The 18325-nt window shown below is 35.3% G+C and overlaps 1 long non-coding RNA gene across 11 annotated transcripts; it reads left to right on the forward strand.

Moving 5' to 3' along the window:
* Positions 1-37: 37 nt before the first annotated feature.
* LOC148192876 (uncharacterized) lies at positions 38-16724 on the forward strand. 11 transcript variants are annotated; one of them, XR_015782096.1, is made up of 22 exons: positions 38-460; positions 689-724; positions 866-958; positions 1052-1148; positions 1416-1692; positions 1800-2050; positions 2132-2222; positions 2504-2610; positions 3632-3723; positions 3803-4072; positions 11906-11996; positions 12173-12241; positions 12544-12618; positions 12715-12791; positions 13013-13158; positions 13254-13353; positions 13446-13542; positions 13867-13921; positions 14012-14156; positions 14264-14451; positions 14586-14629; positions 16296-16724. It is a non-coding gene; the product is annotated as an uncharacterized LOC148192876 (long non-coding RNA). The 11 variants fall into 11 exon arrangements; XR_015782092.1 differs by having other exon boundaries at positions 39-460; positions 13879-13921; XR_015782088.1 differs by lacking the exon at positions 13867-13921 and having other exon boundaries at positions 39-288; positions 370-460.
* Positions 16725-18325: the final 1601 nt, after the last annotated feature.

Genomic DNA, 18325 nt, shown 5'->3' on the forward strand with positions numbered 1-18325 from the left:
CATAGGGCATAGGGCATAGGGCATAGGGCATAGGGCATAGGGCATAGGGCATAGGGCATAGGGCATAGGGCATAGGGCATAGGGCATAGGGCATAGGGCATAGGGCATAGGGCATAGGGCATAGGGCATAGGACATAGGGCATAGGGCATAGGGCATTGTATCTTGCAATCTGTTTAGCCAAGAGGATATTAGGGCGTGTGATATATGTGTGCAGGATTGGAAAATCAGACGAAAATAATTGAATTAAGGGAGCACAAAGTTGTCCAGAAACAACAAAAGTGGAGCACGTGATTTTCGTTTTCCTTTATTTTGTCCACAAAGTTTAGCTTTATTTTGTTTCAACATATTAATTCTAACTCCTTTGGCAGCCTTCTTGGGTAATTGATGAGGAATTTGGCGTGGGTTATCGCGAGAAAAAATCTGCACCAATTGTGACTAAATCTTTTGTTGAACAATACGGTTAGTATGTTAATTTTTTTTCCTTAGGTAATTCTTGGTTGATTGAAAAACTTTGTTTCATGAGTTGAATTGCTTAGCATATGACAAATTCTCCTTTTGTACATAAGTTTGCATATTGGATCCTTGTTTATATGTTTTGGTATTTTATTTTTTTGCATATGATATGGTATTATTTTTTTTATCTAGCATTTTGTTTTTTGAGCTTAATTCATATATACTGGTTTGTAGGGTGCCAATCCAGCAGAATGAATTATGAGCATGGAGGTAAATTTTATTTTGAATTCCCTTTCCTTATGTTTTCTGCAGTATTCATGTTTTGAACACTTATGGTTTTTGTTGGCCCTAGATATGAAATTGATCATCATTTAGTAACAACATTTTTAATTTCGTTTATTTTGGGCCTAGCTTTGTTCTTTGCTGTTCCTACAAAAGACCGCATGTCAAAGGACCTCATCTGTCGAGAAATCCAATTAGAAGCCGCGAGGGAGGATCGAAAAGGTGTTAAATGTTAGTCTCTGCGGTATGTTTTTTGTGCAATTGTTCTATTGCAAAGGTTTGATGATTTTTTTGATGTTACTTATGTTATTACAGACATTGGGTCCAAGCAAATGCGGATCCGAACTTGTGCTCTGGATGTCTAGCAGTTTGGATTTATTCAAGTGGAAACTCGAGTTTTACAACTCTCAAGGTAGATTATTGTATATCTATGCTACTACTCTATCATTTTTATCATGCACTCTTAGCATTTTTTTAACTTATTTTTTTTGTTTGAGATAAGCTATATACAGAGTTGTAGTTTTATCAATTGTTTGTCCTATAATGTTTTGTTCAATGTAAAGTTGTGTTCAGTTGGAGATCAAATTTTTATTATGTTTTGTGAGGCTAACATGGCCTAAGTCTATTGGCAGATTGAGAGAGTTTAGCCTAACTGACTTGCTAATTGTTTCTTGTGCAGATTGCTTAAACTGGAGTGCAATCTACGTAACAAAAGAGAAAATTGCTATTGCATTTACTTCAACTTTTAAAATTGTTTACTACTACGACATTCACTTCTAATTTTTTAAATTTGTTTGCTGATTTATGTGCAGATGACAGTTTGTGCAGTTTGATTTTGGTATATTCTTGATTGCCATTTAGTTCCATCTCAATTGGAGTCAAGTATTTCTGAGTAGACAGCAGCAACAACACCTCAGTGTGGAGCTTGGAGCAGGCTAGAAAAACCATCCAAATAGGCAAGTTGTCTAACTTACCCTTGTTTTGAATTGTTGCTTCGGTTTTAGCTCTTAAGTGATAGTATTGAATGCATACTCTACTGATTGAAGTTTAAATATCTGTGCAGCTTTGGATTCATGAGAATAGGAAGGTTAGTGCACAAGATTGCAAATTGAGTGCAACTAGGATCCATTTTCCACGTCAATTGTGCAAGACCGGGAAAGGGAGAATTCTTTATCTTGTGCATTGTATCTTGCAATCTCTTTAGCCAAGAGGATATTAAGCTGTGTGATATATGTGTGCAGGATTGGAAAATCAGACCAAAAGAATTGAATTAAGGGAGCACAAAGTTGTCCAGAAGCAACAAAAGTGGAGCACGTGATTTTTGTTTTCCTTTATTTTGTCCACAAAGTTTAGCTTTATTTTGTTTCAACATATTAATTCTAACTCCTTTGGCAGCCTTCTTGGGTAATTGATGAAGAATTTGGCATGGGTTATCGCGAGAAAAAATCTGCACCAATTGTGACTAAATCTTCAGTTGAACAATACGGTTAGTATGTTGATCTTTTTTTCCTTAGGTAATTCTTAGTTGATTCAAAAACTTTGTTTCATGAGTTGAAGTGCTTAGCATGTGACAAATTCTCCTTTTGTACATAAGTTTTCATATTGGATCTTTGTTTATATGTTTTGATATTTTATTTTTTTGCATATGATATGATATTATTTTTATTTTCTAGTATTTTTGCATATTGGATCCTTCTAATCATATTTCTATCATTAATTTGACTTTACAAAGTCATAAAAGCTTTGAATTTTACTTCATAATTTCAGGTGGTACACTTTTTCTATTTCATAGAACGATTTTGAGGTACTTTAGAAAGTATGGATATAATTGGAGAAAGAAAAAGGATGGAAAGACTGTGAAAGAAGCTCATGAGGTTTCTTTTTCTATTTCATAGCTAGTTTCTTTTACTGTTTTAAGAGATTTCAGTTTTATTTTGCTTTTATAAAATATCTTTGCTGTTTTAAGAGTGTAGTTTTAGTTTCTATCCAATTTTAGTATTCTGTTTCAGATTTGATAGTGAGATTCTTAGTTATTTGTTGTTTTTAGATAGTGAGTTTCTATCCACTTCTCTTAACTTTCTTTTATAGTTTCAAACTTGTTTAGGTCGATACATTGAGGTTCTTAGTTGAGTTTTACAGGTTTTGCATGATTACTTGTCTACTATTTTTAGTTCTTGATTGTGAATGATTTATTGAGTTTCTAATTTGAGTTCATAGTTTCTAGCTAGATTTTACAATTTCTTTCAATAGAATTGAATAGTTTTTACATGAAATGTGAGTTTCGAACTAGTTTTGACAAATTTTATCCTTTGTGAGATTTGAGCCTTGCCTTACTTTCTTTCACTGTGTGATGCATTCCTGTTTATTTACATTTCAGAACTTGTATTGTTTATGTTATGCATTCGTGAATGATTTATGCATTCATTTTTCATAACACCTCTCTTTGATTTTAGCCTTGATTTTTATCTCTTTTTACCTCACCTATACCTTGGCCACATTACAAGCCTTGATTGAAGTCCTATTGATCTCGAGTGTATTTCTAATTCAATTGGTGTGATTAGAAGTTTTCCAAGTTTATGATGGCGTAAATTTGCATAATGTGTTGAGAGTTAAACACCTAGATGTTGAAGTCTGAGGTTGTTCTTATATTGACATAATATAGAGAGATATCGAAACACCTCATATTCTGGGACCTGTGGGTTATGCAATTTTCCACCTTCATGTTAGGGCCATTCAGGATTTGTATGATGTATGCAATTTGATGTCCTGTCTATGAATGAGATTTGTCACAATTGTTGTTGTCTGCATACTTTGATTTTTAAATACTGTCTTCTTGCTTGCATGCATTTGGGATAATTAAGGTTGATTTTTCTTTTCCTTTCTTTTTTTATCTAGGGAAAATTATGAGACTTGTAGTTTACGGGCAAAGGCTATGGATGAAGGGCGATTGTTTGAGAAGCTGAAAGGCCCCCAAAAATAGAAATTTAGTATGTTCCAATCATATTTTTCTATACTATACTGCAAATAACTTGCCTTTGAATATTTTTAACCTTTGATTTCACGCAGAAATTCAAAAAGATTATATTCTCTGTTGACTATCAAAGAATCTGCGTAAGACATTCCTAAAGATGCCTAGTGCAAAGTCAGTTTGGGAGTTGTTACAAGTGATTTATACTTGGAGCAGGCTAGAAACAACCATCCAAATAGGGAAGTTGTCTAACTTACTCTTGTTTTGAATTGTTGCTTCTGTTTTAGCTCTTAAGTGAAGTATTTCATAGTTTTTGTATTTAGTTGCAGAATAAATGTATGAGTGTGACTTCCTACAGGACTATGCAGGTAGCTTTCTTAATTAAATTCCTTGGTATGTTTCATTGAGCTGCTGAAACTTTACATTTATTCTGATGTCTACTGATGAATACTTGACATATGATGCATTGGAATTTCTGGTGCTGCATTCTTTTGGGATATCTTCATATATATTATATTTAATACCACGTGTTTGCTACGCTCAACTCATTATTTAAAATCTAATATTAACAAGAATTGTAGGATCTTTTTTGTCTTTGATCTATTCGGTAGCATTAGTCTAGGCATAAGCTAGTTTTTGTATTTTTAGTTTCAAGTTTGTAAATACCTGTAGTCATAACATAGTTAGATGAATTTGAAATTGCTTAGTTATTGTTTAGTTGATTATAGTAGTATTAGGTTTGTTCATATTTTATAAGTTCATTCTAATTTATAGTTAGTAGATTAGTTTTAAATTAATGAATTTTTGTATAGTATTTATTTGTATTGTTTTTAAGCTTTTTACATTAATTTTTACCAATTAGAACTTGTTGAGATAGCTTCTGTTACATTTCCCTTGGTTTAGTAAGTCATAATTCTGCATAGCTTTTAAACATGCGTAGTTTTAGTGGATAGATTTTAGTGAATAGGTCAAAGTTCGAATCTATCATCAATTATAGTAGTTAACTTTGTTTCTAGCTTTCATTAGTTGTTTGAAACCTGTAGGAATCAGGTTAGTTAGTTTTTAAGTTTTGTTTGTAGGAGTACTTAGTGTCAGGTTAGTTAGTTTTTAAGTTGTGTTTGTAGGAGTACTTAGTGTTATGTGCTGTTTTTTTGATTTAATCCAGTTTCTTAGATTTATATAGTCACATTTTATATTTTCACCCTTATGAATAAAATATGAGTTCAGTTAGTTCAGTTAAGTGATTTTAAAGTTGTGTGCATAGTTACTTTGTTATTAGGTAGTGTTAAAATCATATTTTAGAACTAGTGCAGTTTTATTAACCTTATTTTATTAGTTAGTGCTGTAATTATTAGTAGTACAGGTATATTTTGATTTGCTAATGATTCTTAGTAACTAGTTCAGTCTTTTGTAACCTTTTAACATTCAAAACTTGTTTCGGCACTTGAGGTTTTATTATAGGGTAGTTACAATTCTTGCATTTTAACTTAGACTGTCAAGTATGTTAGGCTTTAGCTAAACAAATTTTTAGTTTGTGATAGAAATAGATATTGTAGTAGTTCTTAGACTCGGCACTTGAGGTTTTATTATAGGGTACTTACAATTCTTGCATTTTAACTTAGACTGTCAAGTATGTTAGGCTTTAGGTAGACAAATTTTTAGTTTGTGATAGAAATAGATATTGTAGTAGTTCTTAGACTGTTTGAACCATTTTGAATATGTTTAGATAGCTTTTATGTTGTATATATGACATATTAGTGCAATTTATAGTTTCTATGTAGTACAACTTAAGATGAACCTGTTAAGTATATTGTATTTTTGTTGGCATATCTATTATTGATCCAGTTTCAGGTTTTTATCCCTGGTTATAATGTCAGTGTTGCTGAATTGCTGAGTTTTTGGTTAAAATTACTACAATTCAGTTCAAAACTAGTATAGTTAGTAGTGCAGTTCAGTTTATATTGTAATTTTGTACACTTTGATAAAACAAAAAATAGTTCAGTTGAGTTTGTCTGAACTATTTTTTAGTTTAACTCAGTTTAGACAAACTAGTTTTTAGTTCAGTGTAGTTTTTAATAGTGTAGTGCAGTTCGATTTGATTTGCCCACTCCTAATATTCGGTGGTGGTAGTGATCCACAGGATGCTTTGGTCCATGCTTAATTTCCTTAACAATCAGCTGAGTGTTTTATCCTTTGAGTATGTCAAGCTTCTAGAGAGAAAGTAGAGCGTAGTGTGCTTTGTCAGGTAAGTCTATTGGCAGATTGAGAGAGCTTAGCCTAACTGACTTGCTAATTGTTTCTTGTGCAGATTGCTTAAACTGGAGTGCAATCAACATAACAAAAGAGAAAATTGCTATTGCATTTACTTCAACTTTTAAATTTGTTTACTACTACGACATTCACTTCCAATATTTTAAATTTTTTTTGCTGATTTATGTGCAGATGTCAGTTTGTCCAGTTTGATTTTGGTATATTCTTGATTGCCATTTAGTTCCATCTCAATTGGAGTCAAGTATTTTTGAGTAGACAGCAGCAACAACACCTCAGTGTGGAGCTTAGAGCAGGCTAGAAACAACCATCCAAATAGGAAAGTTGTCTAACTTACCCTTGTTTTGAATTGTTGCTTCGGTTTTAGCTCTTAAGTGATAGTATTGAATGGATACTTTACTGATTGAAGTTTAAATATCTGTGCAGCTTTGGATTCATGAGAATAGGAAGGTTAATGAACAAGATTGCAAAATCAGACCAAAAGAATTGAATTAAGGGAGCACAAAGTTGTCCAAAAACAACAAAAGTGGAGCACGTGATTTTTGTTTTCCTTTATTTTGTCCACAAAGTTTAGCTTTATTTTGTTTCAACATATTAATTCTAACTCCTTTGGCAGCCTTCTTGGGTAATTGATGAAGAATTTAGCATGGGTTAGCGCGAGAAAAAATCTGCACCAATTGTGACTAAATCTTCAGTTGAACAATACGGTTATTATGTTAATCTTTTTTTCCTTAGGTGATTTGTAGTTGATTGTAAAACTTGGTTTCATGAGTTGAAGGGTTTATCGTATGACAGATTTTCCTTTTGTACATAAGTTTGCATATTGGATCCTTGTTTATATGTTTTGATATTTTGTTTTTTTGGGATATAATATGATAATATTTTTATTTTCTAGCATTTTGTTCTTTTGAGCTTAATTTATATATATACTGGTTTGCAGGGTGCCAATCCAGCAGAATGAATTTTGAGCATGGAGGTAAATTTTATTTTGAATTCCCTTTCCTTCTGTGTTCTGTGTTTCTTCCATCTTAATTTTGCTGCTCTCTTGGAAGTAGTTACCCTACATGTGGAGTTTTCTGCACTATTCATGTTTTGAACTCTTTTGGTTTTTCTTGGCCCTAGATATGAAATTGATCATCATTTAGTAAAAACATTTTTTAATTTCGCTTATTTTGGGCCTAGCTTTGTTCTTTGGTGTTCCTACAAAAGATCGCATGTCAAAGGACCTCATCTGTCGAGAAATCCAATTAGAAGCCGCGAGGGAGGATCGAAAAGGTGTTAACTGTTAGTCTCTACGGTATATTTTTTTTGCAATTGTTCTATTGCAAATGTTTGATGATTTTTTTGATGTTACTTATGTTATTACAGACATTGGGTCAAAGCAAATGCGGATCCGAACCTGTGCTCTGGATGTCTAGCAGTTTGGATTTATTCAAGTAGAAACTCGAGTTTTACAACTCCCAAGGTAGATTATTGTATATCTATGCTACTACTCTGTAATTTTTATCATGCATTCTTACTATTTTTTTAATTTATTTTTTTTGTTTGAGATAAGCTATATACAGAGTTGTAGTTTTATCAATTGTTTGTCCTACTAATGTTTTGTTCAATATAAAGTTGTGTTCAGTTGGAGATCAAATTTTTATTATGTTTTGTGAGGCTAACTTGGCCTAAGTCTATTGGCAGATTGAGAGAGTTCAGCCTAACTGACTTGCTAATTGTTTCTTGTGCAGATTGCTTAAACTGGAGTGCAATCAACATAACAAAAGAGAAAATTGCTATTGCATTTACTTCACCTTTTAAAATTGTTTACTACTACGACAGTCACTTCTAATTTTTTAAATTTGTTTGCTGATTTATGTGCAGATGACAGTTTGTGCAGTTTGATTTTGGTATATTCTTGATTGCCATTTAGTTCCATCTCAATTGGAGTCAAGTATTTCTGAGTAGACAGCAGCAACACACCTCAGTGTGGAGCTTGGAGCAGGCTAGAAACAACCGTCCAAATAGGCAAGTTGTCTAACTTACCCTTGTTTTGAATTGTTGCTTCGGTTTTAGCTCTTAACTGATAGTATTGAATGCATACTCTACTGATTGAAGTTTAAATATCTGTGCAGCTTTGGATTCATGAGAATAGGAAGACTAGTGCACAAGATTGCAAATTGAGTGCAACTAGGATCCATTTTCCACGTCAATTGTGCAAGACCGGGAAAGGGAGAAATCTTTATCTTGTGCATTGTATCTTGTAATCTCTTTAGCAAAGAGGATATTAAGCTGTGTGACATATGTGTGCAGGATTGGAAAATTATACCAAAAGAATTGAATTAAGGGAGCACAAAGTTGTCCAGAAACAACAAAAGTGGAGCACGTGATTTTTGTTTTCTTTTATTTTGTCCACAAAGTTTAGCTTTATTTTGTTTCAACATATTAATTCTAACTCCTTTGGCAGCCTTCTTGGGTAATTGATGAAGAATTTGGAACGGGTTATCGCGAGAAAAAATCTGCACCAATTTTGACTAAATCTTCTGTTGAACAATACGGTTAGTATGTTAATCTTTTTTTCCTTAGGTAATTCTTAGTTGATTGAAAAACTTTGTTTCATGCGTTGAAGTGCTTAGCCCATGACAAATTCCCCTTTTGTACATAAGTTTGCATATTGGATCCTTGTTTATATGTTTTGATATTTTATTTTTTTGCATATGATATGATATTATTTTTATTTTCTAGCATTTTGTTCTTTTGAGCTTAATTCATTTATACTGGTTTGCAGGGTACCAATCCAGCAGAATGAATTATGAGCATGGAGGTAAATTTTATTTTGAATTCCCTTGCCTTCTGTTTTCTGTGTTTTTCCCATCTTAATTTTGCTGCTCGCTTGGAAGTAGTTAACCAATTAACCATGAGAGTTTTACTATGTGTTTCTATTTGTTTTATACTTCTTGTGGGACTCTTCACAATAAATACTTTGCAGCTCAACTAGGAGTGGAGAAAGTAGTTGACTTCATAAATGGTATTCTTTAAAATTTGTATTTCCATATATTTCTTGTCGTTGTTAGAAAAAATTTCGTTATCTACGATGACTTATTATGTTTATCTTTTTCATTATGAAATTATTCAAGTTCATTATTGTTCTAAAACTAATTGAATTTTATTGGCTTTAAGGAAGAATAAGATACTTGCTGAAATGGGAACTGTTACCCAGTTCTTGGGTCCACCATTAACTGTCAACGATCAAAATGTAACAAACGTTTGGTTGAAGATGAAAGTTAAGGTACAATATTACATTTGATTTGTTTCTTCAAATATAATTAGTTGTAGTAATTGTCTGCAATTGAAAATTGTTTTTCTTATCATGATTTTTCTTTGTTGTGTAGCTTGGAGGCTTGAATTATGTACTACCCGATGAAGTCGTAGTTGTATCTAACGCTCTCACCCTCATTATTGGCACTGCTGTGTCCCTTAGCTCCCAAGAGCTACTCCTTCAATTGACAGATAAGAAATCTTATGTTCTCCTTATGACACTATTTATTTTGAATGAAGAATTGTTTAGCATTGTATGAGTACCATGCATGTGTATATGAGCCATAGGGCATAGGGCATAGGGCATAGGGCATAGGGCATAGGGCATAGGGCATAGGGCATAGGGCATAGGGCATAGGGCATAGGGCATAGGGCATAGGGCATAGGGCATAGGGCATAGGGCATAGGGCATAGGGCATAGGGCATAGGGCATAGGGCATAGGGCATAGGACATAGGGCATAGGGCATAGGGCATAGGGCATAGGGCATAGGGCATAGGGCATTGTATCTTGCAATCTGTTTAGCCAAGAGGATATTAGGGCGTGTGATATATGTGTGCAGGATTGGAAAATCAGACGAAAATAATTGAATTAAGGGAGCACAAAGTTGTCCAGAAACAACAAAAGTGGAGCACGTGATTTTCGTTTTCCTTTATTTTGTCCACAAAGTTTAGCTTTATTTTGTTTCAACATATTAATTCTAACTCCTTTGGCAGCCTTCTTGGGTAATTGATGAAGAATTTGGCGTGGGTTATCGCGAGAAAAAATCTGCACCAATTGTGACTAAATATTTTGTTGAACAATACGGTTAGTATGTTAATTTTTTTTCCTTAGGTAATTCTTGGTTGATTGAAAAACTTTGTTTCATGAGTTGAATTGCTTAGCATATGACAAATTCTCCTTTTGTACATAAGTTTGCATATTGGATCCTTGTTTATATGTTTTGGTATTTTATTTTTTTGCATATGATATGGTATTATTTTTTTTATCTAGCATTTTGTTTTTTGAGCTTAATTCATATATACTGGTTTGTAGGGTGCCAATCCAGCAGAATGAATTATGAGCATGGAGGTAAATTTTATTTTGAATTCCCTTTCCTTATGTTTTCTGCAGTATTCATGTTTTGAACACTTATGGTTTTTGTTGGCCCTAGATATGAAATTGATCATCATTTAGTAACAACATTTTTAATTTCGTTTATTTTGGGCCTAGCTTTGTTCTTTGCTGTTCCTACAAAAGACCGCATGTCAAAGGACCTCATCTGTCGAGAAATCCAATTAGAAGCCGCGAGGGAGGATCGAAAAGGTGTTAAATGTTAGTCTCTGCGGTATGTTTTTTGTGCAATTGTTCTATTGCAAAGGTTTGATGATTTTTTTGATGTTACTTATGTTATTACAGACATTGGGTCCAAGCAAATGCGGATCCGAACTTGTGCTCTGGATGTCTAGCAGTTTGGATTTATTCAAGTAGAAACTCGAGTTTTACAACTCTCAAGGTAGATTATTGTATATCTATGCTACTACTCTATCATTTTTATCATGCACTCTTAGCATTTTTTTAACTTATTTTTTTTGTTTGAGATAAGCTATATACAGAGTTGTAGTTTTATCAATTGTTTGTCCTATAATGTTTTGTTCAATGTAAAGTTGTGTTCAGTTGGAGATCAAATTTTTATTATGTTTTGTGAGGCTAACATGGCCTAAGTCTATTGGCAGATTGAGAGAGTTTAGCCTAACTGACTTGCTAATTGTTTCTTGTGCAGATTGCTTAAACTGGAGTGCAATCTACGTAACAAAAGAGAAAATTGCTATTGCATTTACTTCAACTTTTAAAATTGTTTACTACTACGACATTCACTTCTAATTTTTTAAATTTGTTTGCTGATTTATGTGCAGATGACAGTTTGTGCATAGGGCATAGGGCATAGGGCATAGGGCATAGGGCATAGGGCATAGGGCATAGGGCATAGGGCATAGGGCATAGGGCATAGGGCATAGGGCATAGGGCATAGGGCATAGGGCATAGGGCATAGGGCATAGGGCATAGGGCATAGGGCATAGGGCATAGGGCATAGGGCATAGGGCATAGGGCATAGGGCATAGGGCATAGGGCATAGGGCATAGGGCATAGGGCATAGGGCATAGGGCATAGGGCATAGGGCATAGGGCATAGGGCATAGGGCATAGGGCATAGGGCATAGGGCATAGGGCATAGGGCATAGGGCATAGGGCATAGGGCATAGGGCATAGGGCATAGGGCATAGGGCATAGGGCATAGGGCATAGGGCATAGGGCATAGGGCATAGGGCATAGGGCATAGGGCATAGGGCATAGGGCATAGGGCATAGGGCATAGGGCATAGGGCATAGGGCATAGGGCATAGGGCATAGGGCATAGGGCATAGGGCATAGGGCATAGGGCATTGTATCTTGCAATCTGTTTAGCCAAGAGGATATTAGGGCGTGTGATATATGTGTGCAGGATTGGAAAATCAGACGAAAATAATTGAATTAAGGGAGCACAAAGTTGTCCAGAAACAACAAAAGTGGAGCACGTGATTTTTGTTTTCTTTTATTTTGTCCACAAAGTTTAGCTTTATTTTGTTTCAACATATTAATTCTAACTCCTTTGGCAGCCTTCTTGGGTAATTAATGAAGAATTTGGCATGGGTTATGGCGAGAAAATATCTGCACCAATTTTGATTAAATCTTCTGTTGAACAATACGGTTAGTATGTTAATCTGCACCAATTATTGCTCTAAAACTTAGGCCTTAAAGATTAGAACTTAGTGCTCTGCCATTTAAGTTCAAATTTGTTCTCAAATTTTGAATTGCTTCACCTAAATGGTTTTGTTGTTGTGGTTGTTTTCTTTTTGATATTGCTTACTTGTTGTATTTTGCAGATTTCTTCGAAATGGAAATTTAAGTTTCCGAAAGAGGATGAGGCGCACAAATAAAATCAAAACATTATGGTAGAGATATCTTTTCATTCAAGTATTCCACTTCTTGTGATTTTTTGTGGACAATGTTTGGTATCTAGAAGCAATTGGTGTTCTGAATAACATTTTATGACAATATGTGGTTAAATTTTTGTGCTTTATGCTATGTTCTTATTATTCTATAAATATTGTCGATCATTTTTGTGAATACTTTTGTTCAGCTTTATCTCTATATGACGGTTTTCACTTATTGAAGAACATTGTTTGTCTGCAAAAATATCTGCTTGTGTGTCGGTCGTTCTTCCATATTTGTCTATTGAGTTTTTCTGATATAGGAGGAGGTGTGCTCTGGTGCATGAGACTTCATTGTAGTTATGGAAGTACGCAAAATGGCTTGTCGCATACTTTGGGTATGATGTGTTGCTTGACTTGTTGTCTTGTGGTAATTAATGTGGCATGAAATTTCTATTGTTGCTTATTATGTTTAACTCGTTTTTTCTTGATAGTTACAAGTGGGTATCTGATGTACTTTCAAATTTCTAATCAAAAGACAAAAAGTCCATTTTCTTTATTGTGTACAAAGGTAAACAAATATCCCTATTGTATGTATAATATCTTTTATTTACATTGAAAACATTTAGTGTTAAAGCAAATACATCCGATCCAATGCATAAAATTAAATTGCTAAGTAACATCCCATTCAAATAGAAAAAGCGTATATTTACTCTTTTTTGTCATTGTTCATTTGGTACAATTTTTGTAATTTCATTTGTTTTAGTAATATTTTCATTATTGATGTATTAGGTTTACATAGAAGAAAAAATGTGGAGTGGATGGTGATGATCATACTGAGGACGACGAGATGCTTTGTATGATCATCTTCACTGCTCAATGGATCGACCACGTTTTAATGTTCAAAGTAAAATCAGCCAGCATATTTTCCTTTTGAGGTATATTTTGGTGTTTTGGCTTTTGTTGGCCCTGGATATGAAATTGATCATCATTTAGTAACAACATTTTTTATTTTCGCTTATTTTGTGCCTAGCTTTGTTCTTTGGTGTCCCTACAAAAGACCTTTAATAGCATGTCAAAGGACCTCGTCTGTCGAGAAATCCAATCAAAAGCCGCGAGGGAGGATGGAAAAGGTGTTAACTGTTAGTCTCTACGGTATTTTTTTGTGCAATTGTTCTATTGCAAAGGTCTGATGATTTTTTTGATGTTACTTATGTTATTACAGACATTGGGTCAAAGCAAATGCGGATCCGAACCTGTGCTCCGGATGTCTAGCAGTTTGGATTTATTCAAGTAGAAACTCAAGTTTTACAACTCCCAAGGTAGATTATTGTATATCTATGCTAATACTCTGTCATTTTTATCATGCACTGTCAACATTTTTTTAATTTATATTTTTCATTTGAGATAAGCTATATACAGAGTTGTAGTTTTATCAATTGTTTGTCCTACTAATGTTTTGTTCAATGTAAAGTTGTGTTCAGTTGGAGAGTTGTAGTTTTATCAATTGTTTGTCCTACTAATGTTTTGTTCAATGTAAAGTTGTGTTCAGTTGGAGATCAAATTTTTATTATGTTTTGTGAGGCTAACTTGACCTTAGTCTATTGGCAGATTGAGAGAGTTTAGCCTAACTGACTTGCTAATAGTTTCTTGTGCAGATTGCTTAAACTGGAGTGCAATCAACATAACAAAAGAGAAAATGTCTATTGCATTTACTTCAAATTTTAAAATTGTTTACTACTACGACATTCACTTCCAATTTTTTAAATTTGTTTGCTGATTTATGTGCAGATGTCAGTTTGTCCAGTTTGATTTTGGTATATTCTTGATTGCCATTTAGTTCCATCTCAATTGGAGTCAAGTATTTCTGAGTAGACAGCAGCAACAACACCTCAGTGTGGAGCTTGGAGCAGGCTAGAAACAACCATCCAAATAGGCAAGTTGTCTAACTTACCCTTGTTTTGAATTGTTGCTTCGGTTTTAGCTCTTAAGTGATAGTATTGAATGCATACTCTACTGATTGAAGTTTAAATATCTGTGCAGCTTTGGATTCATGAGAATAGGAAGGTTAGTGCACAGGATTGCAAATTGAGTGCAACTAGGATCCATTTTCCACGTCAATTGTGCAAGACCGGTGCGATGGAGGGTGATGGGCGGACCCGATTTGGGGGTTGTCTTTGGTACACGTTGGGTGTAGTTTTCAGAAAAGATGTTGCCATTGAAGACGAAGAGTGAGAACCTGAGCTCAATTTGGGGATTTAAGTTTTCACTTTTTCCTGCGCTTCATTAGCATTGTTTTCTTGATTAGCATGTAAATATCTTGTTTGTCCTATTAACATTTTGTTCAATGTAAAATTGTGTTCAGTTGCATATCAAAGAGGGAGAGATCTTCAAACCAAGAAATGAGAGGTAAAACTTCAAAAATAAGGTGTTTGCTCACTTTTTATCTAAATTTGTTTTCTTATCTAGAGATTATGATTTTTGTATTCTTAATTGTGATAACCCGTTTGGAATTCTTTTCTTGCTCTGTTAATTCCATCTTGCTCTGTAATTTTTTCAGTTTGTATTATTTTCGTTTGTTTAGAAGTAATGTTTTGTCTTTGTAATTCTTAGTTTTGATTAAATTTTGATAAAAGGAAATATCAAATTTAGGTACGTCCATTCTTTTCATTCTTGCCATGATTCTAATATTAAAGCTAGGTGTAGGTGCATTGATTATTGCATCCATGCTCATTCAGTTTTCAGCATAATCTAGGATTTCTTGTTGTATAGTCTTTAGTGAATTGGATGAGTTTCCAGCCTTTAACATTCTGAAATGGAAACTAAAAGACTCCAGATTGTGCTTAACGAATCCAAAATGTCTTTTTGAAAAAAAATTAAGACTCATTTAACCAAACCAATGTAATGATTGCTGCTGGATTTTGTGTCGGACTGTTTTTGCTGCATAATTGTTCATTGTGCCACGTTCAAATCAAAATCAAAACCACATTTCTGTTCTTTATTTCCAATCCTACACTGTATAAGCATTTAGAATTCTCACTTTGGGCATAATAGTTGATGCCAAATTGGCCATTTTTGGTTATGTATTTTCTTTGTTTGCATTGTCATTCCAGTTTTCATTTAGTTTCTTATCAGGAAAATTTTTATTTTCTTCCGTTATTCAATTGCTCATCTAGCCTTATTTGCTTAGAAATGGCCCGTTTCAATTGTTTAAGTCATTTCAATTGCATTAGCAACTTGGAAACTCCAGTTCTGTTTTCAAACCAGAAAAATTGCATAAAAACATCTCTCTTGTAGCCTGTCACATAGGAATCTAAATTCTGTATTCGTTTTCCCGTTTTCATGCATTGTCTTTAATACCTACTTAGAGTTCGTGCATACTTTGCAGTTTTTTACCAATTCAATACTATTAAATTCATTCCATTTTTGCATATAGTCTGATTGCATCAGATTTGACTAAATTCATTGCATTGATTGCATCTGCAGTTTATCTCCATTCATAGTATTCTTTTTTTTTTCTGCGTAAGACATCATTGTGGATACAATTTAGGTTGAATCTTCATATCTGCATCAGGTTTTGTAAAATTGTAAAAATTCAGGTTTCAGCGGTAGGATTTTACCCATGCATACATTCATTGTTTTATCTTGTATTATTCATTCATAAATATCATTTTCAAATTGTTCCCATCACTGTTTGTATATTTTCTTCATTAGCATTTATATAGTTTCTTTTTATATTGTTTCCTTTTTTTCCCATTGCATTTTCTTAGCAAGACTAAGTATATAATCTAGACCTAAGACGCACCAGTTCTTTGAATTTGATATCCAGAGTTTCTCTATAATGCATTAGAGAGGTTATTGGTTTTGTTAAACTTAACACGACTAAAAGGAAGGTTATAATAAATGTGGAAAGTTTATAATTATTTATCAAGATTCTTTTATCAAAATTTAATGTTTTTGTGGGGATGTCGTAAATGCATACATATCCTATATTTCTAGTGTTTTCCTTGGTACCCGAAAGTGTGGTATAAACCTTGAAAAGTGAGTAAGATATCCTCATTGTCTTTGGGGGCAGAAACAGGGGCACCATTTTCGAAGCGGTGGCCAAACAGACAAGGACAGTGGACGAATACGTGTAGGATTTCGAATTGTTGGTGGGTCAAACGACGTGAGTTTCGGAGGAGCAGTTGTTAGGGTATTTCTTGGAAGGTTTACAGCAGGAGCTAAGTTCGACCCTATGATCCTCAAGAATTGATGGCTGCTATGTGGATCACAAGGGACGTGGAGGAAGCCCACCACTATACCAAGATTGGGGATTGCAATGTAGTCAAGAATCAACCATCTTGGGGGCAGAAGTTACTTATTATGTGGTTGGAAGTGAATTTTGGTGTCCTTTGTGTATATGATTATTACTGTGCACTAATAATTTTGTTCCCCAACCTTAACTACACTCACAATGATGTAAAAGACATTTCAATAATAATAATAATAAATAAAAGATAAATATTTTGGGGAAAATTAATTATTTAAATAAAAAGTGTAAATATATGAATTAAAATTAATTAACAAATAGTATAAAAGTAAAACAACATTATATTAATGGTTCCAGAATAGAGATATGAAGATAAGAGAGTTGCCTTGTTGGACAGGGTGGCAACTACTTCCAATATTTGTCATTATTTTATAATTTTTTTTTGTTGCATTTCAATGTTATATGCACGTAAACAAATGTGATTGTCTAGTGAATTTCTGGTTTTTGTACTTTCAATTTCCACTTAGACAGAATTTTGTTCCTCTTTCTCGATAAAATGTTGAGATTTTTAAATATTCCATTGTTTCTGTAATGATAGGTCCTCCCAACATACTGGCCGTCCGCCCAGGGTGGAACGTCCGCCCCAGAATCTGGACCAAGTGTCCAACGAACGGCCAATCATTTTAGGAAGCGGACGTCCGCCCGAGGTTGGCACGTCGCCCAATAATCTGGACCGAGCGTCCCGCAATTCAGAACCGGACGCCTACCCAAAGTAGAACGTCCGTCCATGATTGGACGTCCGCTCAAGGTGGAACGTCCGCCCCAGAATCTGGAACAAGTGTCCAACGAACGGCCAATCATTTAGGAAGCGGACGACCGCCCAAGGTTGGCACGTCCGCCCAATAATCTGGACCGAGCGTCCAGCCATTCGGAACCGGACGCCTACCCAAAGTAGAACGTCCGCCCGAGATTGGACGTCCGCTCAAGGTGGAACGTCCGCCCCAGAATCTGGACCAAGTGTCCAACGAACGGCCAATCATTTAGGAAGCGGACGTCCGCCCAAGGTGGAACGTCCTCCCCAGAATCTGGACCAACTGTCCAGCGAACGGCCAATCATTTAGGAAGCGGACGTCCGCCCAAGGTTGACACGTCCGCCCAATATTCTGGACCGAACATCCAGCCTTTCCAGAATCAGGCGTCCGCCCAAGTTGGCTCGTCCGCCCAAGAGTCCGGACCGAGCGTCTAACGAGCGTCCACCCATTCGGGAACCCAAGATTGGGCGTCCGCCCACCAATTAGGACCGAGCGTCCAATCATCCATAGACTGAACGCCTTCCCAAAACGATCCGCACTTAGTTGATAACATTGTTAAAAGCTAAATGGCACATTAAAGTCCTTAATGAAGATTAAGGTATTATTGGGCGGTTTCCAGGCCCCCAAAAAGTAAAAGCCCATTACAATCAGTATAAATAAAGGTCTCAGGTATGATTTCTAGATTGCTTAAAACGCAACACATGCATGCATTATATAACGCTCTGTCATATTACTGACTTGAGTGTCGGAGTGCCTTTAGCAGGTACCCGGCCCCTCCCCAACTGGGAGTGTGGAACAACGCCAGGAGAAGGAAGACGCCCACCCGGCTTGGAGTGGTGAGCAACGTCCGTCCGCCCAGTCTGAGCCAACCAGAGGAAAAACCGCCCGCCTCTAACGTTCGCGATCGTCCGCCTGCCTCTACCGTTCGGGAGCGTCCGTCCGCCCAGTCAAGTTTGTGTTTTAACAGGGTCCGCCCGGATCCAGTCGAAACATTTGGCGCCCACCGTGGGGCCGAGTGCATATTCCCTATCGTAAACACAA

Source organism: Vigna umbellata, chromosome 9 (genome assembly GCF_029865625.1).
Source record: "Vigna umbellata cultivar VRB3 chromosome 9, Vumbellata_1.0, whole genome shotgun sequence".
Lineage (NCBI taxonomy): Eukaryota > Viridiplantae > Streptophyta > Magnoliopsida > Fabales > Fabaceae > Vigna > Vigna umbellata.